We start from the raw sequence: 18584 nt of genomic DNA on the forward strand, positions 1-18584 counted from the left end.
CCAAACTCAGGCTTGGTGGCATTTGGGCCCACTGGCAATGTGATGCAGAAGTTGCAGATGACCCGAATGCAGGGACATCTCATCGATCCCTTAGTGATGCAGGTTGGCTGGATGGAGTCTCGATGGGTCTCAAGGTGTCCTGCCACATTGGTCAAACTAGCAAAGTGTCTAAATGAAGGTATCCAGTGCTAGATGCCTTAGGACATCCAAAACATCTCCAGTGGTATGACAGATTGAAGAAATGACCTACTGAAGACATTTCTTGCACAGCAGCTGAAGGTCTTGGGTGCATTGAGACATCTCAGATGCGAGTGAATACCTAGGCTTTCACCTGAATTCAACTCCAGACCCTGCAGTCAGTACTCCGGTCATTGCCCACACAAGTTTGGCAACCAGAACAAACCGGGGGACTCCTGGACAACAGAATAGGGGGGTTACCTGGAAGAAGATCATGCCAGAGAAAACAACATCCTGTTGAGATACATCCCACAAGCCACAAAGAAAGAAAGAAAATAATATTTTTCCAGTAAACTATAATATACGTTGCCTTCAAAGAATTACCACTCAGCCACACTGGATTCTTATTACATAGATTTGTTCCAGGTGACTACAGACAAAAAAAAATCATGTAGAGATTTAAAGGTCCAGTGGAGGTGCTTTTCCACTATGAGCAAAGTGACATTTGCCATGTCAGCAGCTCCCATCTTTGCCCTCTGGGCAGGTCTAAAATGGAAGATTTGGCCACTATCTTCATTTCACTATGGACGGTCTATCTGAACCAACTTAAGTAGATATACAGAAATGAACAAGAGCAGAACAAAGCTTTAGAAACATACTGAATAAAGCTGGGGCACAGGATATTTGTTAGGAGCAATGCATTTATAATACCAAAATGTTTCTCATACCTGTATTGATTGTATCAAGATATTTTTTTAATAAAGAAATGGAAAAGTTTTAGAATACTGAAATCTCTCATTTCAATAATTTTTCTGAACATTTTAATTTCATCTTAAGACATTCTTTATTCCTATATTTTCCAAATCTTTTTTTCCCAATGAAGCAGTTGTCAGAACAGAATTTTTCCCAACTTTAATTTCAAAAAGGTATCAGAATGTTTGAATTTGATATGAATTTATTGAAATATGAATTTTGAACCTTAATGTTTTCTGTAAGATAAAAAAAATCCATTTTCCAACTTGCTTTACACACAAAGCAACTCCCAGAAATTGAGACACTCAAAACCATTGTCATAAGAAATTCTCATCCCAAGGCCATATTTTTGGATCTCACTCTGTTTTCTCTCAAAAACTGCTCTGAAACACATTTCCTCTTGCATCACTTTCCCCTATATTTCTAGCTATAATTTTGACAAAATCAGCTTCTAACAACACTATTCTCATCACATAGCCACTTTATTTGGGAATATTCAGAGTATGCATTGCTCCCAGAGAAGGAGAAATGATCCCAAATAGAATGGAGATGTGTCCTGGTTCCAGTTAGGACAGAGTTAAGTAGCTCATAGTAGCTGGTAGGGTGCTATGTTTTGGATTAGGATGAGAAGAGCGCTGATAACATGCTGATGTTTTAATTGTTGCAGAGCAGTGCTTACACCAGGCCAAGGACTTTTCGGCTTCTCGCTCTGTCCTGCCAGCGAGCAGGCTGGGGGTGCAGCAGGAGCTGGGAGGGGACAGACCCAGGACAGCTGACCCAAACTGGCCAAAGGGGTATTCCATACCATCTGACGTCATGCTAAACAATATATAGGGGTGGCTGGCCGGGGTGGGGGGGCCGGCTGCTCGGGAATAGGCTGGGCATCGGTCAGCGGGTGGTGAGCAATTGCATTGTGCATCACTTGTTTTCTTACACATTATTATTGTTAATACTATTATCATTATCACTATTATTATTATTATTGTTATTATTATATTTCTTATATTCCTTATATTATTATATTCCTATCTTAATAAACTGTCTTTATCTCAACTCACCGGCTTCACTTTCCCGTTTCTCTCCCCCATCCCCGAGAGGGAGGGGGGAGGGTGAGCGAACGGCTGTGTGGTGTTTAGCTGCCAGCTAGGTTAAACCACAACAGTCCTTTTGGCGCCCAACGTGGGGCCCGAAGGGTTGAGATATCGACAAATCTGACCAGAGTGTGTTAAACTAAAATTGGTATAAGTATTGGACCTGCTTAATAGTTGCTAGTCACGATGTTGATTGCCTTAATCTCCAGTCTGCTGTACCTGTATTCCAAATTGAGTTTTATGGTGCGTTACTTTCTGTATGTGCTCCCTGTTGCACTGTTTATCCTTTCCGGGCCCTGGTTTAAGATTGTTATGGTACTGTGCGGTGTAGCAATGGCTTATGAAATGATGAAATATCTGGTCACGACTTTAACCTGGTATTTGTACTCAGCACTGACGTCGACTCTATACTTTGGAACCCATATCTCGGAAACTATTAGCAATTACACCTATTGCCTGTTTTCGTCAGGGAGCCAATCTGTGAAGGGGACAGGGGAAGACATGTTTCCCTACCTGTTCACTCTCCCTTTCTCCTTCACCACCACCCTCTTATCCCCCGAGCTAGTTACAGTGGTTCTCCGAGATGTTGAATATCCTTGGGATACTCAGACCAGCCTGCTCTTGTTGTTATGTCTCCTGAATGCGCTTCAGATTTTGTGGAGGGTTAAACAACTACTTAGGAATCTCATCCGGAGATCTGTCTTGAGGCGGGATAGTTGCGAGTGGCAGGGAGTGTGGGAGGATATGGGCAGGTTTCTAGAGCAGTGGTCACCTCCAGTGTTTTGCACATTCACCCCTGAACAACTGCAAAATCCTAAAAAGCTGGCAGAATGCTTGAAAAAAAGGTGTCATGACTCTGGCAGTTCCAAAGTGACACAAATCACTGTAGCGTGCTGGGGTCTGGCTTGTGCCTATCGAGCTGCAATTGATGCTACTAGCAACCTAGTGACAGACCCTGCAGCCCCTCCAGCTCCTGCAGCCGCTCCAGCTCCAGCTCCTGCAGCCGCTCCAGCTCCAGCTCCTGCAGCCGCTCCAGCTCCTGCAGCCGTTCCAGCTCCAGCTCCTGCAGCCACTCCAGCTGCAGCTCCTGCAGCCGTTCCAGTTCCAGCTCCTGCAGCCGCTCCAGCTCCAGCTCCTGCAGCCGCTCCAGCTCCAGCTCCTGCAGCCGCTCCAGCTCCTGCAGCCACTCCAGCTCCTCCAGCCGCTCCAGCTCCTGCAGCCGTTCCAGTTCCAGCTCCTGCAGCCGCTCCAGCTCCTGCAGCCGCTCCAGCTCCAGCTCCTGCAGCCGCTCCAGCTCCTGCAGCCGCTCCAGCTCCAGCTCCTGCAGCCGCTCCAGCTCCAGCACCTGCAGCCGCTCCAGCTCCTGCAGCTGCTCCAGCTCCAGCTCCTGCAGCCGCTCCAGCTCCAGCTCCCGCAGCCACTCCAGCCCCTGCAGCAGCTCCAGCTCCTGCAGCTGCTCCCACTCCTGTGTCTGGGTCAGAGAAACGAGCTGTAGCAGTGCAAGTTGACCCCGCAGAGGGTATTCCAACCCCTGTGGCAGACCCTGTGTCTGGGTCAGAGAAACGAGCTGTAGCAGTGCAAGTTGCCCCTGTAGACAAGGTGAAGAAATGGTATAGAGGCTCAGGTCGTTTACAACGCAAACAGTCTTCTGCTAAGTCTGGGCATAGTGAAGACGAGGCTGGGCCATCAAAGGTGCAGGAGACTGAAGATGAGGATGGGGATGTCGAAAAATCAACAGTAACTACCCGGACTCTACACCAGCCATCAAAGGTGCAGGAGACTGAAGATGAGGATGAGGGTGTCGAAAAATCAACAGTAACTACCCGGACTCTATACCAGCGTGAGCTACGAGATGTGCGAAAAGATTTTGGTCGCTGTATAGGCGAGCAGCTTGTCACCTGGCTGCTCCGGTGCTGGGATGCTGGAGCCAATTATGTGGAATTAGAGGGCAAGGAAGCCAGGCGGCTGGGATCCCTTGCTAGGGACGCATGCATTGACAAAGCAATTGGAGATGGAGCACGATCTCGCAGTCTCTGGAGGCGTCTCCTGTCAGCTGTGCAGGAAAGGTATCCCTTCAAGGAAGAACTTGTATGTCTACCAGGCAAATGGACCACCATGGAGAAGGGAATTCAGTACCTGAGGGAATTGGCCGTACGGGAAGTAATTTATAAGGACCTAGACGACGCACAAACATCCGCAGATCCAGATGCAGTCCAGTGTACACCACCTATGTGGCGGAAGTTTGTACGGAGTGCACCATCATCATATGCCAGCTCATTGGCAATAATAGCCTGGAAAGCGGAGGAGAATCCCACAGTGAATGAAGTGGCTAAATTACTCCGGCAGTACGAAGGAAATCTCTCCTCTTCCCTACAGGCCTGTGTCTCGGCTGTGGAGAAACTCTCTGAAGAGGTCCACCAACTTAAAGAGAATTTATCTTCCCCTCCACCTGAACGAACCAGTGTCCACCAGCTAAAAGAGAATGCTTTGGAGAAACTTTCTGAAAAGATCCACCAACTTGAAGAAAGATTATTTTCCTCCCCACCTGTACAAACCAGTGTCTCAGCTATTAGGGGTAAACGTTCATCTATGCAAGGAAGACAATATGGTGGGCACACACACCGCGCCACCCTGTGGTTTTACCTACGTGACCATGGAGAGGACATGAGAAAATGGGATGGAAAATCTACTGCGACCCTAGAGGCACGGGTACGTGAATTGCAAAGGAAAACAATTGGGAAAAAGGAGTTCTCTGAAAAGTTTGCTGCTCCAACTTCCAGCAGGCAGTCCTTTAAACACAGAAATGAAGATTCTGACCAGGACTAGAGGGGCCCTGCCTCCAGCCAGGGGGAGGAAAGGGACAATCGAGTTTATTGGACTGTGTGGATTCGATGGCCTGGCACGTCAGACGCACAGAAGTATAAGGCTTTGGTAGACACCGGTGCACAATGTACTCTAATGCCATCAAGCTATAAAGGGCCAGAGCCCATCTGTATTTATGGTGTGACGGGGGGATCCCAGCAGTTAACTGTAACACGTAAGAATCATGCTGGGTAAGACAGTCTGGGCTACTCCTGCCTCAGGAAAAGGCAAACCCATTCGTGGGATTGCTTTTGCTCAGGGACCTGGATGCACTTGGTGGGTAATGCAAAAGAATGGGGAGGTCCGGTGTGTACCTCAAGGGGATTTGATACTGGGTGAGAAAAGCCCATGAGTTGAATTGTAGTATGTTAATTATTATATAATACTGTATGTCATCACTACCATGATTGCTATATATCATAGATGAAAATGGTGATTAATTAGAATGTATTGGAAAGAGTGTAACCTGAGCATGACATAAATGGTATGGAATAAGGGGTGGATATCTGTCCTGGTTCCAGTTAGGACAGAGTTAATTTTTCCTCCTAGTAGCTGGTAGGGTACTATGTTTTGGATTAGGATGAGAAGAGCGCTGATAACATGCTGTTTTTTTAATTGTTGCAGAGCAGTGTTTACACCAGGCCAAGGACTTGTCAGCTTCTCGCTCTGTCCTGCCAGCGAGCAGGCTAGGGGTGCAGCAGGAGCTGGGAGGGGACAGACCCAGGACAGCTGACCCAAACTGGCCAAAGGGGTATTCCATACCATCTGACGTCATGCTAAACAATATATAGGGGTGGCTGGCCGGGGTGGGGGGCCGGCTGCTCGGGGATAGGCTGGGCATCGGTCAGCGGGTGGTGAGCAATTGCATTGTGCATCACTTGTTTTCTTACACATTATTATTATTAATACTATTATCATTATCACTATTATTATTATTATTGTTCTTATTATATTCCTGTCTTAATAAACTGTCTTTATCTCAACTCACCGGCTTCACTTTCCCGTTTCTCTCCCCCATCCCAGAGAGGGAGGGGGGAGGGTGAGCGAACGGCTGTGTGGTGTTTAGCTGCCAGCCGGGTTAAACCACAACAAGATGTTTAGCCATTGGTGTTTTGGAATGTTTCTTGTAACATCAGTCCAGGAAGTTTCTCTAATTACAAATTTCTCTTCTCATTTATGAATTAGTGTGGTGCTGAGTGACGGTTTGCCCAGCATCCATACCGGTTGCACACTGCCTGCACCCAGAAACAGTCCCTAACACAGTATTTCTGCAGACAAACCCCACTGTTGTGGTTTAACCCGGCGGGCAGCTAAACACCACACAGCTGTTGGCTCTAATCCAAAACATAGCACCCTACCAGCTACTAGGAGGAAAAATTAACTCTGTCCTAACTGGAACCAGGACAGATATCCACCCCTTATTCCATACCATTTATGTCATGCTCAGGTTACACTCTTTCCAATACATTCTAATTAATCACCATTTTCATCTATGATATATAGCAATCATGGTAGTGATGACATACAGTATTATATAATAATTAACATACTACAATTCAACTCATGGGCTTTTCTCACCCAGTATCAAATCCCCTTGAGGTACACACCGGACCTCCCCATTCTTTTGCATTACCCACCAAGTGCATCCAGGTCCCTGAGCAAAAGCAATCCCACGAATGGGTTTGCCTTTTCCTGAGGCAGGAGTAGCCCAGACTGTCTTACCCAGCATGATTCTTACGTGCACTACAGGAACTTTATCCCCTTCTACAGTGCGTAACAGGTTTGATTGGGCAGGTCCAGCTCGGTTGGCAGATCCCCTAGTATTGACTAACCAGGTGGCCTTTGCCAAATGTGTATCCCAATTTTTGAATGTCCCAGCACCCATTGCTTTCAGTGTAGTCTTTAACAGTCCATTGTATCGTTCAACTTTCCCGGAGGCTGGTGCATGATAGGGGATGTGATACACCCACTCAATACCATGTTCTTTGGCCCAAGTGTCTATAAGGTTGTTTCGGAAATGAGTCCCGTTGTCTGACTCAATTCTCTCTGGGGTGCCATGTCGCCATAAGACTTGCTTTTCAAGGCCCAGGATAGTGTTCCGGGCGGTGGCATGGGGCACAGGATATGTTTCCAGCCATCCGGTGGTTGCTTCCACCATTGTAAGTACGTGGCGCTTGCCGTTGCGGGTTTGAGGGAGTGTGATGTAATCAATCTGCCAGGCCTCTCCATATTTATATTTCAGCCATCGTCCTCCATACCAAAGAGGTTTTGACCGTTTGGCTTGCTTGATTGCAGCACATGTTTCACAGTCATGAATAACCTGTGCTATAGTGTCCATGGTCAGGTCCACCCCTCGATCACGAGCCCATCTGTAGGTTGCATCTCTACCTTGATGGCCTGAGGTGTCATGGGCCCATCGGGCTATAAATAATTCACCTTTATGTTGCCAGTCCAGGTCCACCTGAGCCACTTCAATCTTAGCAGCCTGATCCACCTGCTGGTTGTTTTGATGTTCTTCAGTAGCCCGATTCTTGGGCACGTGAGCATCTACATGGCGTACCTTTACAACCAGGTTCTCGACCCGGGCAGGAATATCTTGCCACAATGCAGCAGCCCAGATGGGCATGCCCCTGCGCTGCCAGTTGTTCTGCTTCCGTTGCTGTAACCACCCCCACAGGGCATTTGCCACCATCCATGAATCAGTATAGAGAACTGGCCACTTTTCTCGTTCAGCAATATCTAAAGCCAGCTGAATGGCTTTCACTTCTGCAAACTGACTCGATTCACCTTCTCCCTCAGCAGCTTCTGCAACTCGTCGTGTAGGACTCCATACAGCAGCTTTCCATCTCCGATGCTTTCCCACAATACGACAGGACCCATCAGTGAACAGGGCATATTTCTTCTCATTTTCCGGTAGCTTGTTGTACAGTGGGGCTTCTTCAGCATGGACCACCTCCTCCTCTGGTGATATCCCAAAGTATTTGCCTTCTGGCCAGTCCATAATCACCTCCAAGATTCCTGGGCGACTGGGGTTTCCTATTTGAGCCCGCTGAGTAATCAGTGCAACCCACTTGCTCCATGTAGCATCAGTTGCATGATGTGTAGAGGGGACCCTTCCTTTGAACATCCAGCCTAGTACCGGCAGTCGGGGTGCCAGGAGGAGCTGCGCTTCAGTACCGACCACTTCCGAAGCAGATCGAACTCCTTCATATGCTGCCAGTATCTCCTTTTCAGTTGGAGTATAGCGGGCCTCAGATCCTCTGTATCCCCGACTCCAAAACCCCAGGGGTCGACCTCGAGTTTCCCCAGGTTCTTTCTGCCAGAGGCTCCAGGTGGGGCCATTCTCCCCAGCTGCAGTGTAGAGCACATTCTTTACATCTGGTCCTGTTCGGACTGGCCCGAGGGCTACTGCATGAACTATTTCCTGCTTAATTTGTTCAAAGGCTTGTCGTTGCTCAGGGCCCCATTCAAAAGCATTCTTCTTACGGGTTACTTGGTAGAGCGGGTTTACAATCAGACTGTAATTTGGAATATGCATTCTCCAAAACCCCACGACACCTAGGAAAGTTTGTGTTTCTTTTTTGCTAGTTGGTGGAGACATAGCTGTTATTTTGTTGATCACATCCATTGGGATTTGACGACGTCCATCTTGCCATTTTATTCCTAAAAACTGGATCTCTCGTGCAGGTCCTTTAACTTTATTCTGTTTTATGGCAAAACCAGCCTTCAGAAGGATTTGGACTATTTTCTTCCCTTTCTCGAAAACTTCTTCTGCAGTGTCACCCCACACAATGATGTCATCGATGTACTGCAGGTGTTCAGGAGCTTCCCCCTGCTCCAGCGCAGACTGGCTCAGTCCATGGCAAATGGTAGGGCTATGTTTCCACCCCTGGGGCAGCCGATTCCAAGTATATTGGACTCCCCTCCAAGTGAAAGCAAACTGTGGCCTGCACTGTGCTGCTAGAGAGATGGAGAAAAATGCATTAGCGATATCAATTGTGGCATACCACTTGGCTGCCTTTGATTCCAGTTCATACTGGAGTTCTAGCATGTCCGGCACTGCAGCACTCAGTGGTGGCGTGACTTCGTTCAGGCCACGATAGTCCACTGTTAGTCTCCACTCACCATTAGACTTTCGCACTGGCCATATGGGACTATTAAAAGGTGAATGAGTCTTGCTGATCACTCCTTGGCTCTCCAGTTGACGAATTAGCTTATGGATGGGAATCAGGGAGTCTCGGTTGGTGCGATATTGCCGCCGGTGCACAGTTGTGGTAGCGATCGGCACTTGCTGTTCTTCAACCCTCAGCAACCCCACAACAGAAGGGTCCTCTGAGAGACCAGGCAAGGTAGACAACTGTTTAATGTCCTCTGTCTCCAAAGCAGCTATGCCAAAAGCCCAGCGGAACCCTTTTGGGTCCTTGAAATATCCTCTTCTAAGATAGTCTATGCCAAGGATGCACGGAGCATCTGGGCCAGTCACAATACGGTGCTTTTGCCACTCATTACCGGTTAGACTCACTTCAGCCTCCAATACAGTTAACTGCTGGGATCCCCCCGTCACACCATAAATACAGATGGGCTCTGGCCCTTTATAGCTTGATGGCATTAGAGTACATTGTGCACCGGTGTCTACCAAAGCCTTATACTTCTGTGCGTCTGACGTGCCAGGCCATCGAATCCACACAGTCCAATAAACTCGATTGTCCCTTTCCTCCCCCTGGCTGGAGGCAGGGCCCCTCTAGTCCTGGTCAGAATCTTCGTTTCTGTGTTTAAAGGACTGCCTGCTGGATGTTGGAGCAGCAAACTTTTCAGAGAACCCCTTTTTCCCAATTGTTTTCTTTTGCAATTCACGTACCCGTGCCTCTAGGGTCGCAGTAGATTTTCCATCCCATTTTCTCATGTCCTCTCCATGGTCACGTAGGTAAAACCACAGGGTGGCGCGGTGTGTGTGCCCACCATATTGTCTTCCTTGCATAGATGAACGTTTACCCCTAATAGCTGAGACACTGGTTTGTACAGGTGGGGAGGAAAATAATCTTTCTTCAAGTTGGTGGATCTTTTCAGAAAGTTTCTCCAAAGCATTCTCTTTTAGCTGGTGGACACTGGTTCGTTCAGGTGGAGGGGAAGATAAATTCTCTTTAAGTTGGTGGACCTCTTCAGAGAGTTTCTCCACAGCCAAGACACAGGCCTGTAGGGAAGAGGAGAGATTTCCTTCGTACTGCCGGAGTATTTTAGTCACTTCATTCACTGGGGGATTCTCCTCCTCTTTCCAGGTTAGTATTGCCAATGAGCTGGCATATGATGATGGTGCACTCCGTACAAACTTCCGCCACATGGCGGTTGTGTACACCGGACTTCATCTGGATCTGCGGATGTTTGTGCGTCGTCTAGGTCCTTATAAATTACTTCCCGTACGGCTAATTCCCTCAGGTACTGAATTCCCTTCTCCATGGTGGTCCACTTGCCTGGTAGACATACAAGTTCTTCCTTGAAGGGATACCTTTCCTGCACAGCTGACAGGAGACGCCTCCAGAGGCTGTGAGATCGTGCTCCATCTCCAATTGCTTTGTCAATGCATGCGTCCCTAGCAAGGGATCCCAGCCGCCTGGCTTCCTTGCCCTCTAATTCCACACAATTAGCTCCAGTGTCCCAGCACCGGAGCAGCCAGGTGACAAGCTGCTCACCTATGCAGCGACCAAAATCTTTTCGCACATTTCGTAGCTCACGCTGGTATAGAGTCCGGGTAGTTACTGTTGATTTTTCGACATCCCCATCCTCATCTTCAGTCTCCTGCACCTTTGATGGCCCAGCCTCGTCTTCACTATGCCCAGACTTAGCAGAAGACTGTCTGCGTTCTAAACGACCTGAGTCTCTATACCATTTTTTCACCTTGTCTACAGGGGCAACTTGCACTGCTACAGCTCGTTTCTCTGACCCAGCCACAGGGTCTGCCACAGGGGTTGGAATACCCTTCCTAGATGAGGCCACGCAGATCTGGAAAGGTGATTTTTCTCGAGTTCACACCCGCACCTTGGGGCTTGGGAGCAGGGAGGGAGGACAGCAGGGAAGACGCATTCCTCGTTGCAAGGGGAAGGGATCGGAGCATCCTGAATTCCAGAGTGAAAAGGTCAAAGAGTAAGAAATAAAAGCATTCACCACTGCAGTGGGGGAGAAAGAGAAAAAGAGAAGGACCCTGAAAGCATTACATCTTGATCAAGGAATGACTGATAATATTCCAGTGCACCATCTTTCAGGCCCCTTGTTTGATGACAAAGCACAGCCAACATCCCACATCCATTATCTGCTTCCCTCCCCGAGACGAGCACATCAATAATGCTCCCGCTGCCTTCCCGTGCCGTGTCCCCCGTCTGCGCCATGGCACGGCTGCTGCCAAGGGCTGCTAGGCATTTCCATACAGTCCACGTGCATCATTACAGCCCACCAATCTTTCACTGCTCATACAGCGGATCCTGCTGCTACACAGGAGCTGTGTTTTTAACCAGTTCCTCTCGTTCAAGGATGCTCCATTCATCCCAGGAGGTTGAGAGAAGGAGAGCAGGGAATGCTCTGTCAAATCACGTAAGGTCCACCTTTTCCTTTACACCTAAAGATTGGAAAACCAGCCTTTAATTACTGGTGGGGAAAAGCCTCCCAGCATTTTGGCACCACCACCTTTTTATTTGTTTTCCTTCTCCCCAGCTTTTATTTAACATCCTCCTCCTGCCTGGTTCATCCAAGAGGGCAAACAGTTTAAATCTGAACATGAACATCTTCAAAAAATCTGTTGCCATAATTTGGCTGGAATAACAGTTTGTTCGACCATCTGCCGCTCGCCAAGAGCGGAGTTGGTTCCTGGCATGTGTGGTCCTGTCAACCCGCTGGCCCCAGCTGACATGGGGACGGCCTCATCCATGTTTTGATTTTCCCCTCAAAACAGCAATGGTTCCCAAGACCTGCAGAAGTCAGGGGCAGGTCTGAACTCCTCACCTACAAGCTCCAGGTGAAGACACAATGCTTTGGCTTGCAAAGAAAGTGAGCCAAACACACCACCAGGACCTTGGTGTGGTTCTCCCTGAAAGTGTTATGGAGCACTGCTCAAGTCTTCAAGCACCAATTATGGGAATTATTTGAAATAATTCACCATGGGGCTTCCCCAAAGCTGCAGGATGGGAGAGCTGCAGCTGGGATAATATCTTGTGCCCAGGAGGAACATCAGTGTGGCAAAGATGAGGAAGATGCCAAGCGAGAACAGATTTAGAAGATGTGTTAGTCAAAGCTTGGACTAGCACTAGGTTAAAAAAAAGGTTTAAAACAGAGTCCGTTACCCTCTTGGCTTCTCAGCAGTCTTGAGTGACTCCTGGCAACTGCTCCTGCATCCATAGTTTGCATTTATTTGAGCCAAAAAGGTGCAGCTTCAGGTGTGGAGAAACTAGACATCAACGCAGACAGATGGAGCCGTAGCAGAGGCAGCTCTTCCACCACTGCTGTGCCCAGTCCAAAACCAATTTGCCACTTCATGCTGGAGCCAGCAGCAGATCCTCTTCTCCCTCTGCCCTGCCTCTCCAAAGTCAGCCCATTGCCTCATCACTCCTCTTCACCACAAGTGACCCAGCAGGACAGCTGGTGGTGGAAAGCAGGGCACACCCAAGAAAAGCAGCTGAGAGCTTCTCTTCCAATTACTGGTTCAAATCCCAGTGGGATCAGTGGTGGGTTTGAAACTGGATCAGCTGAGTTTCAGGCAGCTTCAGGAGCTGCAGGAAAAGACCACTTAGTTCAAGCCCTTTGAAAATGAAATCTCAGCAAATCAGGAAAACTTCTGTCTCTTAGCAGAGTCCCCCATCCAGTTCCAGGATAAATAGGAGCAATTCCAGGGAAATCAACCCATTGGTGCTGGAAATATCTGTAACACACCTTTGAGAATGTTACAGAATAAATAGGGGATTTTAAGGATGAGATATCCACTGTAATGAGAGAAAGAAAAAAAAAAAGTGTTCTTGCAAACACTCCAGACCCACTGAGAAATTTTTGTTCTTGATGGAGCAAAGGGGAGCCCAGCCCATTCCTCCTGCCTTCCCCATTGTAGTTTGCACTGCCAGGACTCCGCCACCACCCCACCAGCTCTGCAGACACCAAATCACTCCCCTCTGACAGGAAAAGGTAAAATATGCGGGACCAAAACCTGTGCTTAATGCGGAGGGGTGAGGGCCAGGCAGTCTCCAACCTGTCACCTGTTCCAGGATGGGCTAGCAGGGAAAGGTCAGCTCCGTCAAAGCAGCCAGCAAAGTAAGCCAGCTAATAGAAAACCTGTTTCTAATTGCTTGCTGTATTATAGCTACACCTTCAGCCACCTGAGACCATCAGGAACCTATTCAAAGCCTGGCTTCCTAGCTTACACATAAGGCTTTCATGTTTTATTATAACCCTTCCGATTTTTGCTTTTATTTATGTGCAGGAAAAAGTGTCTGCTTTGCTATCCTCAGCACACATGGGGACTTTTTTAGCCTTGTTTCCGCATATATTGCCTACAGAAACCCTCAGCATTTCCCCTCTGGATTCCTGCAGTCTGATGCTCAGTGCAGTTGTGTGCAACACACCACCCGTGCCCTGGGAGAGGCTTTTCATCCGTGTTTGCATGGACAGCAAAACCACGTTTAGTGCTCTCCATGTCTTGATGGTGCTATTTTGAGGTGCAAACTTTTAAGTCCCCTGTCTTAGTGACTGCAGCTGCTACCAAGACATGGAGGAGATCCTCCAAGGAGCCCCTTGAGACTCCTTGCACCAGCAGCTTTTACCATGGCCTCTCACTCATGCCACATCCACCTACCCCTGTATGACGCCACGTGCATCAACCCATCTAACCCATTCCAGGCTCAGCTAGGTCCCCTGTGACCTCAGTCAAGCCACGGATCAGTGAAGAGTTGGGATGCAAAGCACAGGGAGGAAGCAGAGCCAGCCCCATCGCTCCTCTCCCCAGGACACCCCAGCTCCTGCCCACCACAGTATGACCGTGGGGCTTTTACTGCTGCAGGAAGCCCCACGAGCTGGCAGTGCTCTTCTCCACCACCCCAGCATCCCAACAGCGGGGCTAACAAATTCCCCGTATTCCATCGGTGGGATGGCAAATCCTGCCTTGATGCTAAACACCTCTCCCTGCGTGATTTGCGTTCCCCTTGACAGCCCACACCTTGGGCAGTTCATTCCTCATCACCAACTATTAATATTTCATAGCAGCAGCCAGAACCAGGATGCCACTGCAACAGTTGCTTCACAAACATGGGTAGACCATCCAGATACCCTGCTCGCTAAATCACTTGGGGTCTCTCCAGCATCGGAGGACTTTTTCTGGCATGGCACAAGCTACAGCAAGGGGTTCCCACCAGCACCAGCAAGGGCCCTGAGTGTTTGGTGGATGCAAGGGGAAGGCTGCAGCCAAACCCAGCCACCCTCCGTGCTCAGTCCTAGGTTGCTGAGCTCTTCTCTCTGCTCCTTTTCCTTTTTTTTCTCCCTTCTCCCTGTTATTTAAATGATTTTGAGCAAGAAAGTAGGCCGTGAAAAAGGGGGTAGCATTGTTTTAATAATTAGCAATTATGATCACTGCAATATTAATTGCATATTTCCATAGCAAACACCCCCCTCGAGGGGAAAAGTGAGTGGTGGTTAGAGACCGCTGAAGCCTAAAACTGGAATTGCTGAAAACAGGGAGGGGAAAAAAAGGGAGAGAGAGAATGAACTTCTTACATTCAAGTAAATTACTACAGAGATTCCTTAGAAACCTTTAATTAACCCTGCTCTGCTGTCTCATTGATTGGTCTGAAACTCATCAATTATTCAATGGCAGCAGCTCTTCCTCTGTTTTTTTGTTGTTTTCCCTTCTTTTCATCCTTTAGGTGGAAGAGCCTGCTCTGAACCTGCTGGGACATTTCGGTTTCCATGCCACTGAGCCATGGGCAGTGAAACTTGGCTGGATTTCTGACCTCCAGCCCAAACCCATCCAGGACCCAGGATGATTTTCACACCCGAGGATGGGGCCCTATGCCCTCGCCTTGCTGGCTTGGTGAGGATGGGTGGTTAAGGGGTGCTCTGTGCTGCTTTTTAGGGATACTGCACCAGCCCTGGCTGCTTTCCAGCTTCTGAAAGTAGGTTTTTCTGAAAGACATGGTGCTCCTCACGCCCCGTATCCCTGGGGGAAGGTGTCATGGCTCATTCCCAGCAATAATTTTCATGTGGGAAAGTCGTTTTGGGGGAAAAGCAAGAGAAGGCGATGCAGCAGACAGCCCTCATCAGTGCCGGCACAACAATAGGGTGACCTGGATTTGTAATTAATTGCTCCCAAGCCCAGTTGAGCCCAGGAAGTTTGGACTCCTGAATGCAATGCGCTATTTGTGAGTTATTATTTCACCACCACGAGTTGGCTCACGGCTGAGAAATCAGCGTTCTCCATCTCAACTTGGCCAAAAAGTCATTTTCCCCATGTTCATTTCCCCAATGCGGCACAGCCTTGGTTAGCCAGCACTGCCATTTCCCACGCCATGGGTACCCCCTGCTCAGGAGCCAAAACGGCCCTGGAGCCATGTTTTTCAGGCTTCGGTGTAAACCCCTACCCCTACACCCCTTACCCCTAGTGGTGTAAGCCACTTGTCCCCATGCAACCACCTTTTGACTAGCAGTAAGAGAAGACTTAAAGGACTTGAGGGGTTTGAAAGGCAATGGGGAAGCCGCATGACTCAGCGCCTGCACTCTGCTGGGAGAAGCAGAGTGAGGTTCCCCCTTTTGCAACAGTGGTGGGAAGCTGAAACCATTGGCATGGTGAAGTGCCCAGAACTGCTTTTCAAATTGCTACTCATCTGAATGCAAACCTTTAAAAAATGAAGTGATGACCAGCTTTTCACAGAGAACTCATCCATGTGTGATTTTTTGCATTTTCCAACCAAGTTTTCCCCTCTCCAAAACAAAACTCCAAAAGAGACCTAAATAGTATTCAGATGAAGCAGAAAACGGGCATCTAACTTCTCCGCACTCAAAAATAAAAAAAGAAAACATTTTTCAATGAGAAAGTATTTGTTTCAAGAAATCCCAGGCAGCTCCCATGCCTGTCCCTTCTGCTAGTGTTCCTGTTTGTCTCATCATCCCAAGGCAAACCCAACACATGAATTGCCCTGGAGAGCAGTGCATCCAGAAAAGCCTTCTCTTTTAATGAAAATGGCCTTGGGAAGATTAGGATTGCTTTAGGATAATTTATCAAGAATTAAGCTAAAATTGGATGCATGCTATATAAAGGAAAAGTAAAAATGCCATACCTGGACAAAACCTCCAAACGCAGTGTATCTGTGCTCATACCCCAGAGAAAGATATATTTAAAGCAACAAGCAGAGAAAACTGGGACAGCCAAACACCTTTTGCAGGGTTGCTGATGCAGAGGCTCCATCAGTCACTGTCCCATAGCACAATTTCAACCCTTCTCCCTTATTTGCCTGCGAAATTTTGGAGAAAAACAGTTTGTCCAACCCACAGGTGAAGTTCTTCAATTTTTTCTATTAAAGGTGAAAACATTTATTTAGATTAAAATAATGTTTATTTTGACCCAAATTCTTTATGTAAATTACTTTTTTTTCCCAAGACAGAAATAGGGACAAGGGCGTCACATTTTCAACTTAATTTTGGACAGTCAAAACACTATTTTGAAATTAAAATACCCCATTTGAATTAAATAATAAGGATGCATTGCCTCAATTTTTGGTGCACTTTTTTCCCCCTAGACAAAATTTCTGCTTAATTTGATGCTATTTTGTGACCAGTTTTGTTCACCCCCAAATCTACCTTTTGACATGGGAACTCTGTTCTTCCCTCCCCTCCCACCTCCATTCACCTCTTACACACTCCACAGTTTCCTTTCAGTGACGATGGTTTTCCTATTTAAAACAGAGAGGAACAGTTCATTTACCTTAGCAACAAAAAGAAATTAAGATGTGGCACTTATGACATTATCCAAAGATGGGACTTTGGGTGCCTGGGACATGCCCACAGACCCCAGGAGGGTCAGGACAGTCCCACTGGCATTCCCCAGAGTCTCCCACTCTTGCTCCCACATCCAGGGATAGCTGCAAAGAAATCACTGATGCTTATAGACAAAACAAAAATCCAAACAAAACCTGAACCCCTTGCCCCAAGAGGGAGATAAGAAGTGATCTATTGACTACGAGAATTTCATTTATCTTCCCATCTTTCTCGGTACGAGCAGTTGCAACAGCATCGCTCATGGTGTGCATGCACATATTAGCCTGTATATTTCCCATCCTACTTATTCCTGGGAATTTATTCTAAAGCTTGCTTTTGGAAACCCATCAGTATGACATAATTTGAAGGATTTGGCGTTCTGGTCAACGTTTTGTGATGCAGTTATTGTGCAAGCCCTGCTATTGTGGAGAAAAATGTTCTAAAACCAAAACAAAACAAATCAGAGCTGTACAAATGTGAACATCCACAAGCACATAGGATGCTTGGTTTGCCTACTTGGGCCAGACAAGCACTTGGAGCCTATTTTACCCTACAATAGGCACAAAGGCATCCCCTTGCTGGAGGCAGCTCTGAGTTTCACACCAGGCAGCCAGGTGCAGCTGTGCTACCCAAAATTGGCAGAAATGCTGCCAGTTGGGAACTTTTTTTGCCATGGATAATAATTTAGGTCCTGTTATTGGGGAGCTGGAGCACAGGAATGCCTCTGCCCCTGTGGCACAACCCAAAATATGACATTAAAAAGTCCTCAAAACTATTTTTGCCACCAGCTTTTTGAAAACTGGATTGTTTTCTTTAGCTTTGAGGAGAGGAGGAGGAACAAGGTGACTGCTCTCCCCTGACTCACCCTGTCCCATCACATCTTCTTTCTAAAAGAAAGAGAAAGCCAAAAAAAATTAAAACTTCCTAATTTTTCAAATCATTTCCCTTTTTAATTACAAATACACGTGGCAAAGGTTGTTTTTTTTTCTGGGGGAAAAAGGAGAAGAGTGTTCAATTTCCTATCAAAGTCATGGTGCTACTTGAGAACTGAATAGAGAGAATCGATCAAAAAATTAACCAAAAATATACTTTGACCTTGACAAAACACCCACCATCACTAAGGTAGCTAAAGAAGTTCTACTTCCAGGGAAAATAGTTAGATTTTTATAGGACATTGTGGAACATCTTTGCTTCAAATGCAGTATTATTCTTACTGTTGGAATTTAAGTCTCCTGGCTTAGAAATTAAAAATAAAATATATTTTGATATGCATATACATATTAGAACTTCACATTTTCTCTCCTTCCCTTGTCACACTTTTTTTTTTTTAAAGAAACTTGTGCTTTCAGTACAAACTTTTTCGCTCTTACTCTATGAACCCTACTCTGGGTGAAGCTGGAGAAGAAGGGGGACTCTGCACCCCACCAGCATTGGCCACCTGCTGGGACCATGGGAGGCCCCAGGGACATGAGCGAGGGGACACCAGCACTGGTTCTGCCAGTTCTTAACCTTAACAGACATCCCAGAGCTGGGCTCTCCCTTCAGGCCAGCCAAGTCCAGGTGAAAACCCCTTGTACATGGTGATGCAGGGTAAAACTCAGCCTCCACTAAATCAAAATTTCATGCACTGTCAAAGGTATGTGCAAGCTCTTTAAATCCTTACCCTATAGCAAAAGACTTGAGACACTTACCCACCACTGCTAA

General features: G+C 47.3%; 2 long non-coding RNA genes across 2 annotated transcripts in view; one reads left to right on the top strand and one right to left on the bottom strand.

Moving 5' to 3' along the window:
• The window catches only part of LOC308184889, a 57867-nt gene that overhangs the window by 33509 nt on the left and 5774 nt on the right, over positions 1-18584 (top strand). The window contains exon 2 of the long non-coding RNA XR_013943007.1: positions 14774-14940. This is a non-coding gene — a long non-coding RNA (uncharacterized lncRNA). The remainder of the gene's footprint in view (positions 1-14773; positions 14941-18584) is intronic.
• Positions 11308-14767, bottom strand: LOC308184915. Its single transcript, XR_013943034.1, has 2 exons — positions 12212-14767; positions 11308-11490 (listed from the first exon to the last, which is right to left on the bottom strand). It is a non-coding gene; the product is annotated as an uncharacterized lncRNA (long non-coding RNA).

The sequence above is a fragment of the Anser brachyrhynchus genome, assembly GCF_964034855.1.
Source record: "Anser brachyrhynchus genome assembly, chromosome: W".
In the NCBI taxonomy this organism is placed as follows: domain Eukaryota; kingdom Metazoa; phylum Chordata; class Aves; order Anseriformes; family Anatidae; genus Anser; species Anser brachyrhynchus.